Source organism: Ostrinia nubilalis (assembly GCF_963855985.1).
Source record: "Ostrinia nubilalis chromosome W unlocalized genomic scaffold, ilOstNubi1.1 SUPER_W_unloc_1, whole genome shotgun sequence".
NCBI classification, from domain to species: domain Eukaryota; kingdom Metazoa; phylum Arthropoda; class Insecta; order Lepidoptera; family Crambidae; genus Ostrinia; species Ostrinia nubilalis.
This window is the reverse complement of record NW_026973566.1, coordinates 3419575-3437362: the sequence shown is the minus strand read 5'-3', so window position 1 is coordinate 3437362 and position 17788 is coordinate 3419575.

Below are 17788 nucleotides of genomic sequence, written 5' to 3'. Positions count from 1 at the left end.
CATATTATAGATTTTTTCAAATTATTTCAAGAAAAGACGACAACTAAATGAAAACTTTAGACAAAAAAAGTTACGCCAATACTGAGGTGGGGGCCTGAGAGGCCCACAAGAAACTTTAAAATTAATTTACCTACTGAAATTGCGCGTGCAATCACGTGCATCGTTGTTGACAGCCTCGGCGCAATGAAACTTGAAGGTACTAAAAGATTCGCGTGTGTCGTGCTCGTGGGAGAGGAGAAATTCAACAATTTGACTTTTGCAAGGCCTGAGAGGCCCCCACGTCAGTAGTTAAAGGTTAAGATTCATCTACCAAATACTGCGTACATGTTGCTGAAGTCCTATCTGCAAGACCGATTATTCCAGGTTAAATACGAGGAGTCTCTGTCTTCAATCTGCCAGATAGAAACAGGGGTACCCCAAGGTTCGGTGCTGGGTCCTGTGCTATACACAATCTACACCGCTGACCTACCAACGTCAGATAAAGTTGTGACTGCTACCTATGCAGATGACACTGCAATCCTCTCCTGCAGTAAAGACCCGAACACAGCATCTGCAAAATTACAAGAATGCCTGGACGAAATTGGACGATGGCTGAAAAAGTGGAGAATCCGAGCAAGCCCAGCAAAATCCGTCCACATAACTTTCGCGTTAAAGAGAGGGGACTGTTCACCGGTGACACTGGATGGTGCTGTCCTGTCAACAGACACGACAGTAAAATACCTGGGCATGCACTTGGATAGGAGACTCACTTGGCGAGCCCATATAAAGGCCAAAAGAGAACAGGCAAACAAAAAGTTTGCAGATATGTACTGGCTGCTAGGCAGACAGTCAACGCTAAGCCTGGAAAACAAAGTCCTAATTTACAAGTCTATCCTTAAACCGATTTGGACATATGGCATACAACTCTGGGGGTCAGCTAGTCACTCAAATGTTGAAATCCTGCAGCGCTACCAGAACAAAGTGTTAAAGATACTGATCAATGCCCCATGGTTCACACGAAACACGGAAGTGCACGAGTACCTAGAAATCCCTACAGTCAAGGAGGAAATAGAAAGTTCTTCTGTATCCTACAAGCAACGCCTTGAACGACATAGCAACCATCTGGCTACACAGCTCGTGAATACAAACAGCTGCCTGTTTCGGTTGAAAAGAATGCGATTGGCTTCCATATAAAACTTCTCAGGAAGAAAAAGAGCAGGGATGACACATCACAGGACGTGTACTCCCCAAAAGTCGAATTAACAATCAACATCAAATCTGATTAAAGCCGCTGGGCTGATTGCAGATAACAATCATTAAGTTAGGTACACTCACCCCAACCGCGTCTCCGCATTGCATCGAATCCTATGAAAATGTGGTTTTTGGACATAGCGATACTTATTTTTCACAATTTTTATTTTTTTAAATTACTGGTCGATAGGTTACTTTATTTGATGAATAAATGTTATTAAAAGTTTTTTTCTAAAACTGATAGTTTAGCTGGAAAAAAATGTTTTCCATCCCAATAGTACGCCGGCTGCGCTCGATTCGGATATAGTGACGTCACGCGGCCCTGCGTACGTTGACTTTTAGCGGCAAAAACGGCCAATGTTTATTACTTAATATCTTCGTAAGTAATGGTCCGATTTGGATAATTCATAAAAGATATATCTTTCTTATGTCTTAAAGATTAACGTAGATACTAGTTTTATTGAATTTTCTACAACAGTACTGATCCTCATTGGTCGATAATTACTCGGGTCCCGCTTAGAGTTCTTTTTGTGGATGGGTTTAACAATCGATTTTTTTAGGTCGTCGGGAAACACTCCTTCTAGGAATGATTGGTTTATTAATAGATAGAATGGTAATGTTAGTTCGTCTGCGCATTGTTTAAAAATCGCGGATGGTATTTCATCAACTCCGCAGCTATATTTAGTGGTGAGGCTTCGTATAAGGCGATACACCTCTCGCGGGCTTACGGGACTCAAGAACATAGTGTCGCTGTGCGCGTGCTGCACAGGGCGGCCGGCCGCCGCGGCCGCTCCAGGCGCACTGGTGCTCGTGCTGCCCACTGTCGTGAAATATTTGTTGAATGCATTCGAAACTAGCTTAGGATCGCGCGTAGGAGTATTATTGATAAGAAGTTCGAAGTCTTGTTGCTTAATTTTGTTATTGGTTTTATTCATATTTTCGTTTATTATCTTCCACGTGCATTTTATTTTATTTGATGATTTTTTCATACGATCAATATTAGCTAATTTTTTTGACTTTTTTATTGCGTGTTTTAGGATTTTAGAGTAAGTTTTAAAGTAATTTCGTAAGGTTTTATTTTTTGAGTATGTTACTAGTATTTTAATTAGTCTTTTATTTTTACAAGAATTTCTTATTCCTTTAGTTAGCCAAAGTGTTTTATAATTTTGTTTTAGATTTACAAGTTTTTTGGGTATAGTTTTATTTAATATTATTACAGTAAGCAAGTCTATGAAGGTTTTATAATTGTCATTGGCACTTTTATCATTACACAAGATATATTCCCAGTTAATTTTTTTAAGTTCCGTTTTAAATTTATGTATGTTTTGGTTGTTAAATAATCTTTTTACATTTTTCCATTGTATATTTTTAGGTTTGGGCGTATCAAGTATGAGAACAGTAGCTTTATGGTCTGAGAAACCGAAGTCTTCGACACAAGTAATTATGTAGATATTTTGAACATTTGTAAAAATCAGGTCTAAACATGTGGAACTAGTATTAGTGACTCGAGTAGGGTCTTTTATATGTTGGATTAGATCACATTCCAACATAGTGCTTATTAGAGTTTGGGATTGTTTATTATTTTCTAATAAGTCAGTATTTAAATCTCCACCTAAAACAATATCATACCCATTATATTTGACAGTCAACAAATTTAAAAGTTTATCAAGTTGATTAAAAAAAATGTCGGACTGTTTTCCATTCCAGTAAAGAGTTATTAATAATATATTAGGTTTTAGAATTTCAATAGAGCATATTTCGATAACATATTCAACGGTCAGGTCCACAATATCCTTTCTCTCAGTAAATTGCACGTTATCTTGCAGTAGGATACAGACGCCGCCGCCCGCGTGATTCTTTCGGCAGTAGGATGACGCGATCTGATAGCCATGGACGTGTAGCAGGTCCCTCTTTTCTTCATTTAACCAACTCTCAGTTATACATATGGCTTGGTATTCGCTTTGGTTATTATCTAGGAAGTCCTGCAAAATATGTGTTTTGTTGTTTAGACTCTGCATATTCTGGAAAAGGATTTTAAATCTATTATTTATTTCGAAAGGAACCGTTGTCGTGTTTCTCTAGTGGTTCGGTGGATATATTCAGTGAGTCGCTGTTTATTTGTGATGTGCGTCGAGTAGTGTCGGCCTTATTAGTAGTAAGTTGGGTCTCAACCGTTTTTCCGTTTACGATCAGTTTGTTGTTGCGGATGATTGCATGGTGACCGCTTTGTCTCGCTGTTTTTAGACCGTCGCGTAGGTTTTTTCTTATCTGGAGTGATCGTTTATCTAGGTATTCAGAGACTCCCAGCCCTGTACCTCTGAAGTATTTTGCGTTCTGAGTGATATATTTAGTCATTTTCTTGCTAATTAATTTGATTATGAGTGGCCTTTGTTGTCTTGGGCGGTAATTTCCTATTCTTTTTACGTCTTCTATGTATCCAAACAAATTTATATTCAATATTTCATTAAATACTTGTGTCACTCGATTATAATATAGATCATGTTCCGGCTCTCTGTGGTATTCTGCGAGGCCATATAAGACAATTTTCTTGTTGTTGTTTTGTTCCATGTCTGAGTGCTTTTCCTGATTATTTTGCTGGTTTTTTATTTCTTGTAGTTGCATTTTTAATTTTTGATTTTCTTGTTCTAAATTTTCTATTATTCCATTGATGTTTGTTATATCTTTTTTAATGCTTTCCTGTCCTGTTTTTAATTCATTGTTGTGTAGATAAACTTCCTGTTTTAATTTGTATATAGCCTTATTTATTTCACTTTCGATTGTGCTTTTTAGGTCAGTTAGTATAGACTTTTTATTGTTTTCCAGTTTAATGTCTAGGAGTCTACTGAATTCTTCCAAAGTTGGGTAGTTTTCTTGCCTCGTTGGGATGTTGGAGGCCTCAGTCGGGCTCAAGCTCTTAGGTTGAGGGTTGTCGTCTATAGACATTGTGGTGTCATCTAGGTTGAGTTGAAACTGTTTTCTTGTGGGAGTGTTATCATTTCTAGTGCGCCGGGTTATGTTTTCGCAAGCGTGGCATCGCCAGGTCTTAGCTAGTTCAGTTTTGTGGTTTAGACAATAAGCAGAGGTCATGTTTAGGCATGCATAGTGGTATCTACCTTTACAGCCTACGCATCGCAATATCTCTCCCTCATAAATTATACGTTGGTTGCATGCTTGGCAGTCCATTTTTGTTCAGCTTCAGAAATTAGTCAGCAGTAGGCAGAGCGCGAGATTTGCAAGCGAGATAGTCAGTTACAGGCGCGGCCAGAGTGAGTGCGACAGCAGTACAGCAACGTCACACGACGTGTAACAGTAGTGAGTGACACGAACAGGTAGATGCGTAGGCGTGTTTAGAGCGAATGAGACAGCATACGTACGGGATTGCGATCGATGATGTGGTGAATTATGGCACTTTTTCTTCTAATAATTCACCACACTGCAAATAGTTTGTCAATCCAATATTACACACTTTTAGCTCTCACTTGCAGCTACACACTGATGCAAATTTTGTATTTATAAGTCATTTTAGTCCTACTTCGAAAGAACTAACGAACGAACGAACCTACTTCTTATGTGGTCAGCCTTCATCTATTTACAAACTAAGTTTTTATTTAAAATATAATTTTAATATAATCACAGCATTCGAACAATTAACAATACAATATATTAAAATAACCATGAAAAAATCAACAGCCTCCCTACTCATTTGTACTTATCGTTTTTTCTAACAAATAATTATGCAATAAAATATATTGTTTTAAACTTTCATGTACACGTGGAAGAGTTCCAACACTAGTAGATGGTGGGACAGGTGCAGGCGCTGCTGTAGAACAAGATGAGAGCTGCAATGACAAACAAAAAAACATGTTAGCTGCTAGCTAGGTTGTGGCTGAAAAATTGTGATAAATCTTAGTCGCTGTTTTTTTATGCATAACGAGGCAGGTATCTGACCACAATCCCACCTAATGTTAAGTGAGATGCAGTCTAGGATGGTACATATCTGCGCTGTAATTGCCTATTCACTCTCGCCTTGAAAAGGCCCGGATTATAGTCTTCGGGAAAGACAGCAGCAGGCAACAAATTCCAGTCCCTAGCTGTTCGCATTTTAAAAGAGTCTTGATTATATGTTGTGTTAGTATGTTGAACAGTTTGTTCAAGTTAATGTCAATAAAAAATAGGCCTTACCGTTTTCCAGGCTTGCGCCTCTTCAGACGTCCCACCCCCATGCTGTTTTCAAAGTCAAAGTCAAAGTCAAAGTCAAAATTTCTTTATTTGTTTGGACTAATAAATAGTTCTTACAAATCGTCATTTTGCTCTTAAGGAGCCTCTACATGTCTCATAATCTTTTTACCCTACCAGCGCTTCGAGACCAACATTTGGCAAGTGCTGAGAAGAAGCGCCGCAACAAACTCAGTCACCACTGTCTGCCGGTTAATATAAATAAATAGAAATAGTAGTAGTAGGTACATTCGATTCAGGAGCAGTTCACTGAATTTACCATGCATTCTTGTATGGTGTATCTTATAATAATGGGTATACAAGATTGCGTGGTATATTAAACAAGGTAGTGACGTGCTAATATCTAGACTTACATATTAAGATACTAGTAGAAATGACTCGCATACATAAATTTGAATAACTTGGATTGACCAGTCCCCGAAAGCAGCGCCTGTTCACAGACATGACGAGTGAACCAGCCATCGCTTCACTCGACCATATTAGAGGGAATGTAACGACCCGCCTCACTACGCCACCACCCCAGAGACATTTTAGTGAGAATGACAATTCCAAGTTATCTCTTTAAAATAAAAAACTAATAATAAAGCTAAGTAACAGTCCAGATTGAGAAGCATGACACTATAACATTTGAGAAATTATTATGAGTTTATACATTACTTTTCATTTTAATTCTTTTTAGTGCGAGCATGAGAGGACCATAATCCTACTCCCAGGATGACTTATCATTAAGAAAATCTCGAGTTGTATAATAGGCTTTTTTAAGCATGTGATCTTTAACTATATCTTTAAATTTATTATACGGTAGCTCTTTATATTTATCAGGGACTTTGTTATAAAAATGGATACCTTGTCCCATAAAAGAGGCAAACACTTTATTAAGTCTAAAAGCGGGTATAGCCAATTTATTTTTATTTCTAGTGTTAATTTGGTGAATATCACTTTTCTTTTTGAATTCAGTAATATTTGTTTGAATAAATAGAATACAGTTTAAGATGTATTGTGAAGCGGCCGTGAGAATGCCAATTTCTTTAAACAATTCTCTAAGGGATGCTCTTGCTTTCATTTTATACAAGTATCTTATCGCACGTTTTTGCAAAATAAATATTGTTTCAAAATCTGCCGCTTTGCCCCATAGCATGATTCCATATGACATTAGGCTATGAAAGTAGCTAAAGTAGACTAAGCGAGCTGTTGAAACATCGGTTAATGACCGTATCTTTTTTATTGCAAAAGCCGCTGAGCTGAGCTTTCCCGCCAGAGTTTCTATATGGGGGCCCCACTGAAATACAGTAGAGTCTACCAGATCGATTGCATTATTATTAAGTTCTATTTGAGTACTAACTGTTTTTACGTTAGGCAAAGAGAATTTTATACATTTTGTTTTCTTTGCATTGAGTTGTAAATTATTTGTAGTGAACCAACTTAAAACTCTTGTTAGTGCATTATTTACATCGTCAAAGTTATTTTTACTTCTGTCGATATTAAAAATCAAAGATGTGTCATCAGCAAATAACACGATTTCGCAAGAGTCCTTAACAAAATATGGTAGATCATTAATGTATATAAGAAACAAGAATGGACCCAGAATGGACCCCTGCGGAACTCCCATTTTCACAGGTGACCCAGAAGACAAAACACCATTTATGTCAACTTTTTGAACTCTAAAGTTTAAATAGGATTGTATTAAATCCAAAGCCGAGTCCTTTACCCCATAATAGTGCAGTTTGCGAATTAGCGTTTGATGTTTTACGCAGTCAAAAGCTTTTGAGAGATCACAGAAGACCCCTAGTGCATTTTGAGAATTCTCCCAAGCCTCGAAGATATGTTTAAGTAGTGCAACCCCAGCATCGGTGGTGGAACGACCCTTGGTGAAACCATATTGTTCACTATGAAATAGTTTATTAGAGCCAAAGTGAATCATAAGTTGCTCCTGTATGATTTTTTCAAAAATCTTGCTCAGAGCGGGCAAGATAGAAATGGGTCTATAATTGCCAGGGTCGGTTTTGCTACCAGACTTAAATAATGGCATTAGTCTACTATGTTTCATGAGGTCGGGGAAGATTCCCTTCTCTATGCAATTATTGAATATTATCGCTAACTGTGGGGAAATTATATCAATAATGTGTTTGACTATCTTGACAGAGATGCCCCAGATATCAGTTGTACTCTTTACGTTTAAAAGATTAAAAGTTTAGTGTCCGGGCCGTGTTGCGCCAGAGCTCATCGAGGCGCTAACTGACCAAGGCACCCTCATCACACGACCACGCGCTGTTACTGCATTATTTAGCAAGGTCTCCACCTGGCGTGGGAAATTATTCTTGCCTTTGGCACTGAAAACAAAAATTTATTTTTTGATATGTAGTATCCATTAGGTAACAGGAATAATACGACTGTTATTGAAGCTTGGGTTGTTTTAATTTTTGATAGAATGCCTTAACCCTCGCTGTACGAGGTGGGGTGTGACACACCCCAGTCCTTTAAAAATCGCCATAATTTTAAAAAATTGCAAGTGCTGAATTTGAAATTCTCAGTAGCTGGAATTATGGCGCTGCTGCTTCGATCAGCGTTGCAAAATCAGTCCAGCGGTGACTACCAACTGAGTTACATGCCTTTAAAGTGCGTATGGGTGTCACACACCCCACCTGGTACGGGACGTTGTTAAAAAGTTTTAAAAATAATCTAACAGTTTTGGTGTAATTTATATATTTTTAGCTTTGTTAATTGAATAAAATTCAATACAAATAATATTTTTCGTGATTTTCACGGAATCTGAAATTTTCAAGCACTTTTAGTCAAATGAGATGACTTTTAGTGCGAATCTGGAAGTTTAGTACTGAGATCCGAAGATGTATGTGAACATACACTTATGGGACCTGAATGTCTCCAGCAACCTCATTGGCCCTAGAGCAATTCCAAGTATACCATCAATAAAAGCCTAATTAGAGTCATCAAACCTTTCAGTCATTCAATTAGAGCCATTAGAACTTCATAACTATGAGTTGTTTTCTGTGTGTAAGCTGAGGACACGTGTCCCCAGCTGACACATCTGTATCTTCGTAAATATTTATGCTACGATAATGTATTATACCTCAAAAATTACAGTCGAATCCAAATAGTAGGCTTTCCAATTTTCAAGACTTTAGCTCAAATACTGTTAAAACCACGATCAAAAAACTATGTGCGAGCTGGAGTACCGTGTCTCCAGCTTACACATCTGTATCTTCGTAAATATTTAAGCTACATCAATGTTTTATATCTCATAAATTAAAGTCGAATAAAAAAACCCGACTTCAAATCTTTCAAAGCTTTATCTCGAACCGTTTTCGAACTACGAACCGATATGTATGTGTAAGCTGGTGACACGTAACACACGGTGGATTATTAAAACCGTATAAGTTAGAGTTGCGTTTTAAAGATCAAATAATCGTTATAGTTAAAGTACACACGAGACATAATTTCAAATCTCTAGGCCTCTTAGTTTCAGAATTAAAAGCCAAAAACTATTTTCCCGCCAAATAATTCAAATAATGTGGGTCGACTGCGACGTTGCCGTTCCGTGCGTCCACTAGAGCAGTCGAATTTGAACCTAAAAACTAGTAACGTTTGAATCATTTTTATTTGTAGTTTAAATCATTTAATTTCGATTATAAGAATTTTAGACTAGGAGCCGGCTGATTTGTGTATTGAGTACCTAATACCCTAAATTTTATTAATAAGAAAAAGCTACGTAAAACAAAATTATATTTTAATATACAAGTAACGAACTTGTTTCCAAAGGCTCAAATATTTGAGGCGTTTCTAAACGCAACCACTTTAATTTTTATTTAAATACCGTGAAGTCCCACGATTCTGCCACGTCAAGTGGCAAAAATGGGCAACAACTATATTTTGCTCTATGGTTACAAACAGATTTTGCTCTATGACAAACACAGTTGACCACCAATCGCGAAAACCCTCATTGAATTCTTCTTCTTTTGTTGAAGAATCAAATAAAAAAAAATTAACTACAAGAATAAGCGAACATAACGACCTATACAAGGTTTCCCAAAAAGTACTGTCAAGCCGAAGCCCAGAGGTAGATTATCACTAGGGCTACCCGAATACTCGATTTTTTTCAAGTTATTTATAATTTTCAGATGATATGATGATGATGAAAATCTTTATCATATCTCAAAAACCGGCATAAAATTTATCCTACGTCCTTTCCCGGGACTCAACCATTATTTATTATTATTTATTTATAAAATATAGGTTATTAGGTACTCGATACACAAATCAGCCGGCTCCTAGTCTAAAATTCTTATAATCGAAATTAAATGATTTAAACTACAAATAAAAATGATTCAAACATTACTAGTTTTTAGGTTCAAATTCGACTGCTCTTGTGGACGCACGGAACGGCAACGTCGCAGTCGACCCATATTATTTGAATTATTTGGCGGGAAAATAGTTTTCGGCTTTTAATTCTGAAACTAAGAGGCCTAGAGATTTGAAATTATGTCTCGTGTGTACTTTAATTATAACGAATTATTTGATCTATAAAACGCAACTCTAACTTATACGGTTTTAATAATCCACCGTGTGTTACGTGTCACCAGCTTACACATACATATCGGTTCGTAGTTCGAAAACGGTTCGAAATAAAGCTTTGAAAGATTTGAAGTCGGGTTTTTTTATTTGACTTTAATTTATGAGATATAAAACATTGATGTAGCTTAAATATTTACGAAGATACAGATGTGTAAGCTGGAGACACGGTACTCCAGCTCGCACATAGTTTTTTGATCGTGGTTTTAACAGTATTTAAGCTAAAGTCTTGAAAATTGGAAAGCCTACTATTTGGATTCGACTGTAATTTTTGAGGTATAATACATTATCGTAGCATAAATATTTACGAAGATACAGATGTGTCAGCTGGGGACACGTGTCCTCAGCTTACACACAGAAAACAACTCATAGTTATGAAGTTCTAATGGCTCTAATTGAATGACTGAAAGGTTTGATGACTCTAATTAGGCTTTTATTGATGGTATACTTGGAATTGCTCAAGGGGCAATGAGGATGCTGGAGACATTCAGGTCTTATGGGCTACAATTTATACTTGGTGATACAATTTATGGGCTACTGAAATGGAATAACATATTTTATAAATAAATAAAATTGTTACGCTCCCATTTTATGCATTGAGCATACTCATTTTCTTTCATCAGAATTGTGGTAAATTGAAAACCGATGATCAAAACAAATTTATACCCTTCCAGTTTTTAATTTACTTTTATAAAATGTGTGAATGTCTCGGATGACAAGCTTGAGGTGCAGGGTCCAAATAAGAAGGCCAGGGTGTAGCAAAAAGTGTACTTTTACTTCGCAGTACCAGCGTATTATACAAAAATGGTGCGTGCGTGCTCCGTCCGTCAACCAATTCCAATCAGGACGTTGGAGACAGACGCGGAGTCACGGGGCAAATATTCGTAATGCGCCTTCGGAAGTCCCAATCTGCGATTCCCCTAAAGAACGTCACAGTCGGATGCAACCTCAGGTTATTACTTTACTTGCTTACTTCCATCTTACAATATTCAACATAATCGTCGGAAGGTCTTTAAGGGAAAAAAAATCTGGACACCGCGGTGCAGAAATCGGCACTCAATGTGCTAGTGTCATCTAGCGGCGAGCGGCGCAAACACTTCCTAAACTGGATACATCTTGCAATAAGCACGGTGATCCGCGGAGGCTTGGTAATGCAGGCGAACACCACGAGATGGCGCCAGTAGTATTGATTGATAAATGCGATATTGTTACACTTTTAAATTATAAATAAATATCTTGTACTTTGTTAAATAAAAACTGTTGTCATAATTAAAGGCACCAATTAAAAATTACACATAAGAAACTGATTCCTAAATTACAAAAACAACGGAAATTGTGTCTTTTTGTTTTTTTTATGATAAAAATGTTATAATACATATTTTCAGCTCAGAGCTTTTCTTAAACCTGATTAGCATACGTAAATAATCAATATTAAATATTAAATTCCACCTAAAAAAATGTGCAATGAAAATTTTACGACTTTGTATATTGGGGTCTGTCATACCCCACCTGGTACGGGACGTAACTTTTAGTCACCTGGTACACGGAGGGTTAATTTAGTGTAATAATCTATACTTACTTGTGTTTACAAACAAATTTTACAAATTCATACTTCGTAAAAGTTTCCCAAGTTTTTTGACACTTGACAGATAACACTTGTCATTCACAGAACATAGATTATAATACCACTTCTCAAAACACATAATAATGTTTAACTTATTTAATATGACATTAAGTTCGCTTTATGTTAAAATTTTGGCATTAAAGTTTAAATAAATAAAAATAAATAAACATTTTACGTCGTTTTACGTAGTCCATTAACGCCACCTATTGTAGAGTAGTAGTCAACTTAGCCTGCCATCTGGGAACGGGTAGTGGAAACTCGAATTTCATTCGTTCTATGCGTTTGGTTATTGATTTGCAGAGGTAAATTTTTAGTTCAAATTCGATGTTTTTATGAATAAAAGTATGTTATTAAGGTGCAATCATAAAATTTTATTAAAAAAGCTGCATTTAAACATGAATTTGATTTATTATTTGTTAAAAAAAAATGAGTTTTAGCGTATGTTTTTCAATAATAAAACGCAAATCCATGAAACGTTTTTATACGACCGGTCACTTTTCGATCTTCATGGAATGGACAAAATTACACAATTCGAATTTAGTTATACGATCGATGATCAATTGTATTCATTGTCCATCCATGAACAACTTTACACAATCGCATCTCTGGACTGAGCTTAATCCAAATCTACCCAATTTGTAAAAATGAAATGAGTACTTAAATTAGTAACTTACACTTTATCACCTTACCACTTTAGTTTTTGTTCTAAAAACTAATAAATTACCCTTTAATTAATAAAAACCCTTTACACGAAATTGTTTCTTTCCGCAAAATAAAAAATCTTACAGAACCTTGGTTATTAAACATTTTTAACTAAACCATACTTTTACGCATAACCATCATTCTATCACAATGTAGTATCACAGGTCCTAGTACCTACGCAAGTGTGATAAGCGTAAGTAGTGTCATTAAAATGTACCGTAAACAGATGAATAATTAATGGTCTTTTGAATCAGGCTCGTCATTCTTTACATTCATAACTCTCTACTTCAATAACTGAAGTCTTTACGATAGTAATGAAATTAATAAAGTAAAACTCAAATTATTATTGCTTTTACACCACACCACTCTGAACGCCTAGAATAAACACCCTAGCAATGTTGCGTCTATCGTTGATTGAGGCATTCACTTTCGAGTTAGGAGTTGTGATTGTGTGTTTTGTAAACTTAAATGATTTCAGCAACTAAATAAAAAAGTATCTTTTTTCACTCCTTCCATACTCATTACTTCCTTTCTTAATAATTTACTTGAAATAAATAATCGTTATGCACGCGATTCTAAATAAACGTAATTTTAATCGTTAATCACAGGTAGTAAGCAGGTGTGATAAACTTGTATCATTAAAAAGTACTGTAAACAGATGACAAATGCTCTTTACACACAGGTTCATTATTGCTTACATTTCTAGCTCTCTACCTTAATAACTTTAACGTATTTACGATAGTAATTAATAAAATAAAACTTAACTTACTTAATACTGCAATCTGAACGCCTACAAACTCTTGTTCCTTCACTTTCGATAGGAGATAAAAGATAAGATTTTGTTTATAAACTCGATTGATTTTAGAAACTAAACAAAATTTCATATCTTTTAGCACTTCTTTCATACCAATTACTTACATTCTTCATAATTTACAAAAAATAATTCATCGTCTTGTTTGGGATTATTTTAAATGAACGTAACTTTATTACACGAAATAACTATCAAAATGTATTGATATTCTTATTGTTTTATTAATAACGATTGCGTACGAGGGGCGGCTGCAAAATTCGCGGCCTAAGGTACTTAGCGATGAGTAATTGAGCTATGTTATGCAATAATATCGATGGGTGCCTGGAATAAAGCCGCAATAGCCATTGCAGCAGTTTTCCGATTAAGTGTTTTTTGGAATCTGCGGGTTCCTATACACCTTGTGATTTTTTTTTAGAATTTTATCTTTGTAACTGCCTGATTTTCCAAAAGCACTATGGATATTGAATCGTTATTCCCCACACATCTTTTAAAATTTGTTTACCGGAATAATCATGCCATGTGCAATGTTAAAAGTTTTATTTCAATCTTCTACAAGTAACGGCCATTGCGGCTTTGTTCCCCGAAATAAACTTTGTATACCAATCCACAATATACATTACTTGTACAGTTACTTTAAACTTTCTCAAGTAATAATACTTCTGGTGAAGGTGAGAATCATGCCTAGTTCGATTTTACCGCCATGTATATTCTACGATTTTTCGTAGTTTAGAAGTTATCAATAATTTTGTAACTTTTTAAAATTTCATGACCCAAAAAAAAAGATTAAAAATAATTAAAGCCTACTGCTTTAAAGTTTTTTATCCTTTTTTCGGGTTGACTTATCTCAAATTTCTTTCTTTTTACAGAATCGCTATTAATTGCAGATGTTTGAAAAAAATATACACCTTCCTAACTTTGATGCAAAATACAAAAAACATGAAAAATAAAATATGCTTTTAAAAGAACATTAAAAAATTTTCATATTTAAAATTTAAATAAAAAAAGAATGTCCATAGGTTCGAAATAACAGTTTACATTACGTAGAACAGATTTAGAGACAATAAAATAACTGAACAAAACATTTGTTGATCACAAACCAGGAAGCTCTTGCCCTTCATCTCACCTGATAGAAAGTGATGATCAAGCTGAAGGTGGAAGGGAACTTCAACCAACCAATAGGCTATCCTACCTCCAACTGCTGGAACATAGTACCTAATGTTGTTAACATTATTGTTATGGTGACATACTTAGGAAGGTAGCCAGGCAGACTTAGATCAAACCCTACGTTCAACCAAACCGAGCAGAAAATTTCGCCTCCACTGGGAATCGAGCCCGGGACCTATGGAGCTTACTTCTTACCACTTGACTACAGAGGCAGTTGTTACATTTTTTACTATTACCCTTAAAATGCCTACTAGTGTGAGGAGAACCTGAAATTTAGCGGAATCTCCGACTTACCACTTTAGTGGGGATATTACAGGAAAAGTGGCCTATTCAGTACATGTTTTTTTGTATTATTATGAATTTCCAGGAAACTGCGCAGTTTTTAAAATTATTTAGAACCTATGGAAGTTCTTATTTTTTATTATTTAAACATTTAAGTTGAAAATTTGATAATTTTCTGCTAAAAGCATATTTTTTACGTTTCTAGCAAAAATTTTGAATCTTGCATAAAAGATAGGAAGGTGAATATTTTTTTCAAAGATCTGTAATTAATAGCGATTTGATCAAAAATCAGAAATCTGAGATAAGTCAACCCGAAAAAAAGACAAGTCTTTTTAAAGCCTACTAGGTCATGAAATTGGAAAAAAGTTACAAAATTAATGATACCTTCTTAACTACGAAAAAGCCGCGGTAATATTATAACATTATAATATTATAATTAAGTACTAATAAATTCCACTACTTTATACAAAGATATTAACGAAACACTCGAGATATTCAACTTTGTACTCATTTCGATACGGACCATATGATCATTACAATGTACATAGCATTCACCAGTACATTTTCCAAGTCGATCATTAAATTCAAGCAAACCGCTATTACTGTATTCACCTTACATCCTTCAGTACCTCTAGTAGGAAAAACTTTCGAGTTCGTTTCGTTGCGTATTCAAAGTGTCATCGAAAAATTTTGTATGAAAAATTAAACAGCGCCCCCTATATTATAGCCGCCCTAGGGGGCGCTGTTTAATTTTTCATACAAAATTTTTCGATGACACTTTGAATACGCAACGAAACGAACTCGAAAGTTTTTCCTACTAGAGGTACTGATCAGCGTACAACGCTGCAATACACTACACTGGTCAACAAAAAAAATAAAATTGTTTGTTTCCTGTGATTTTTTTTCTGTTTCTATCTCAAATTGACGCATATTTTTTAAATATGGCAACAGTTTTTCTCTAACAGCTTTTGTTTATGAGTTATAGCTATCTACCTTCATTTAATATTTTTACTTAGATTTTTGATTTAATTGGACATAAAAATATATTTTGTTGGTGTTTTCGATATTGCTTCGTTATGAAGATGTTGTGTGCTTAATCCAGATTACTTCTGCTATGTTTGTGGTAAATATAATATTTGAAAAATGTCGAAAACCTCTATCGCATTTCATGAAAACTGCGTAACATCGACACTTTAAAATAAATATTTGAAATTAATTAATCAAGACCACAAATGGGTTATTTGTGTTCTGAGAATAGGTAAATTACTTTAGGCCAACAAAGGGGCTACACAAAAGTCCCGTTTCATGTGTATCTGGAATATTCGTAACAAACAAAAGCATTTGTTACAAAAATTTTGACCAGTGCGGCTTCCCGCACACACAACTTTTTGCTTTTCAGCTAAAGTTGATACAAACTAATTTATAAACATGCCTTTAGTTAGCCAAGACCGTATCACCGTACTTCCACCACTTTATATTAACCTCGGCATCTTGAAACAGTCTGTGAAGGCGCTTGACAAAAGTAACGAATGTTATAATTTTCTTTCATGAAAGTTTTCAGGATTAAGCACACAAAACTTTAATGTTGGTAATTTTTGATGGGACTCACATTAGGCCACTGGTAAATGATCGTAATTTTAAGAAATCAATGACTGAAGTCCAGTCCTAAGCTTAGAATTCATTTTTTTGGTTAAAAGTAATTTCCTAAGCAAAAAGAAATTGTTAAGAGCATGCTATCCAACTTGCAAGAGCTAGGGTGCAACATGGGCATAAAAATACACTTCATGTACTCGCATTAATATCGATTTCCACAAAATGTGGGTGAGTTTAGTGAGGAGCAGGATAAAAGATGTCATTAGAATTTTCGGACAATGGAAGAAGGTTATCAGGGGTGGTGGTGATCATATATGAATGGCAGACCATTGCTGGAGTTTGCAACGAGATCTACTCAAAGTTGTCTATTCAAAGAAATCATATAAAAGATCATTTGCTAGTGTTCAATAGATATTTTATCAACACAATGTATAATTTTTCGTATTTTTTTGTCAAAATAATAAAACTCTATATTTTAAAAAGTAAAGCTGTTGACGATCTCCCAGTATTTTTTTTATAATCAGGGCCATAGAAATACCCAATAGCAGAAAAAAAATTAAAGGAAAAAAAACATGTGTTGACCAGTGCTATTGCTGTATGATTAATTTCGAACTTTTTACCGGAATAAAACCACAATGGACTCTTACCGAACCGACTTTCAATGTATGAAGCGGCAATATATATATATTTCTACCTTTTTTAAGGTATATTCTAAGCACTATAACCTTATGCACACTATATGTTACTCCAGAAAAAATAACGCATCGTTTGATATACAAACCTTTTGGATACGCCTCGTAGTTTAGTTATTATTCAAAATTTTCACTAAATCTCTTCTCCTGTAAAATTGCGTTTTGTCGATTGTGGCTTTATTCCAGGCACCCATCGTTATGTCAACCCACAAAAAATCGCATATTAACCCTTGGCTACTACTCAAAATATTTTTTACACGGTCACTGCTCAAGGGTCATTTAGACCCTGCTATAAAACTTTGTATATCTTCAAAACTGTTGCGAATTATGGAGTAAAACACATTATTTAATAAAAAAGGGTTTATAATGCAATTACATAAAAACTTGAATTGTTAACAAAACAGTTTGGACAAACATTAATTTGAGCATGTGTTGCAAATGGGTATTTTACACGAAGAAAAAACACTGTTGGGTTTGCGATCTTTTTTATAGGGACAAATGCCGCAAAGCTTCCTTTGAGATACCACATTAGAGACAACTGGAACAGATCTTTCAGGCATAGGCAGTTTGTATATCCCTGAAGTTATCAGACGCAATTCTCGGGGAATCTTTTCATTGCAAATTCGCTACTGAGCGTAAGGTAGGCAAAACTTCATATCAAGCCCTCGTAGGAATTTTGGTCGATTTACTGATGCTGTGTAAAGAAGCAAAGGTGGAGGGGCCTTGTATCGCGGAAGTATCCACCTCATTAAAATCACCAACAAATCAAGCAACAAAACATTGACAATTTCTTCATCTGTGAGCGCATTTCTACCCCCATACCTATGACAAACCAAACCAAAATGAAGAAAAAGACGACGACAAAAA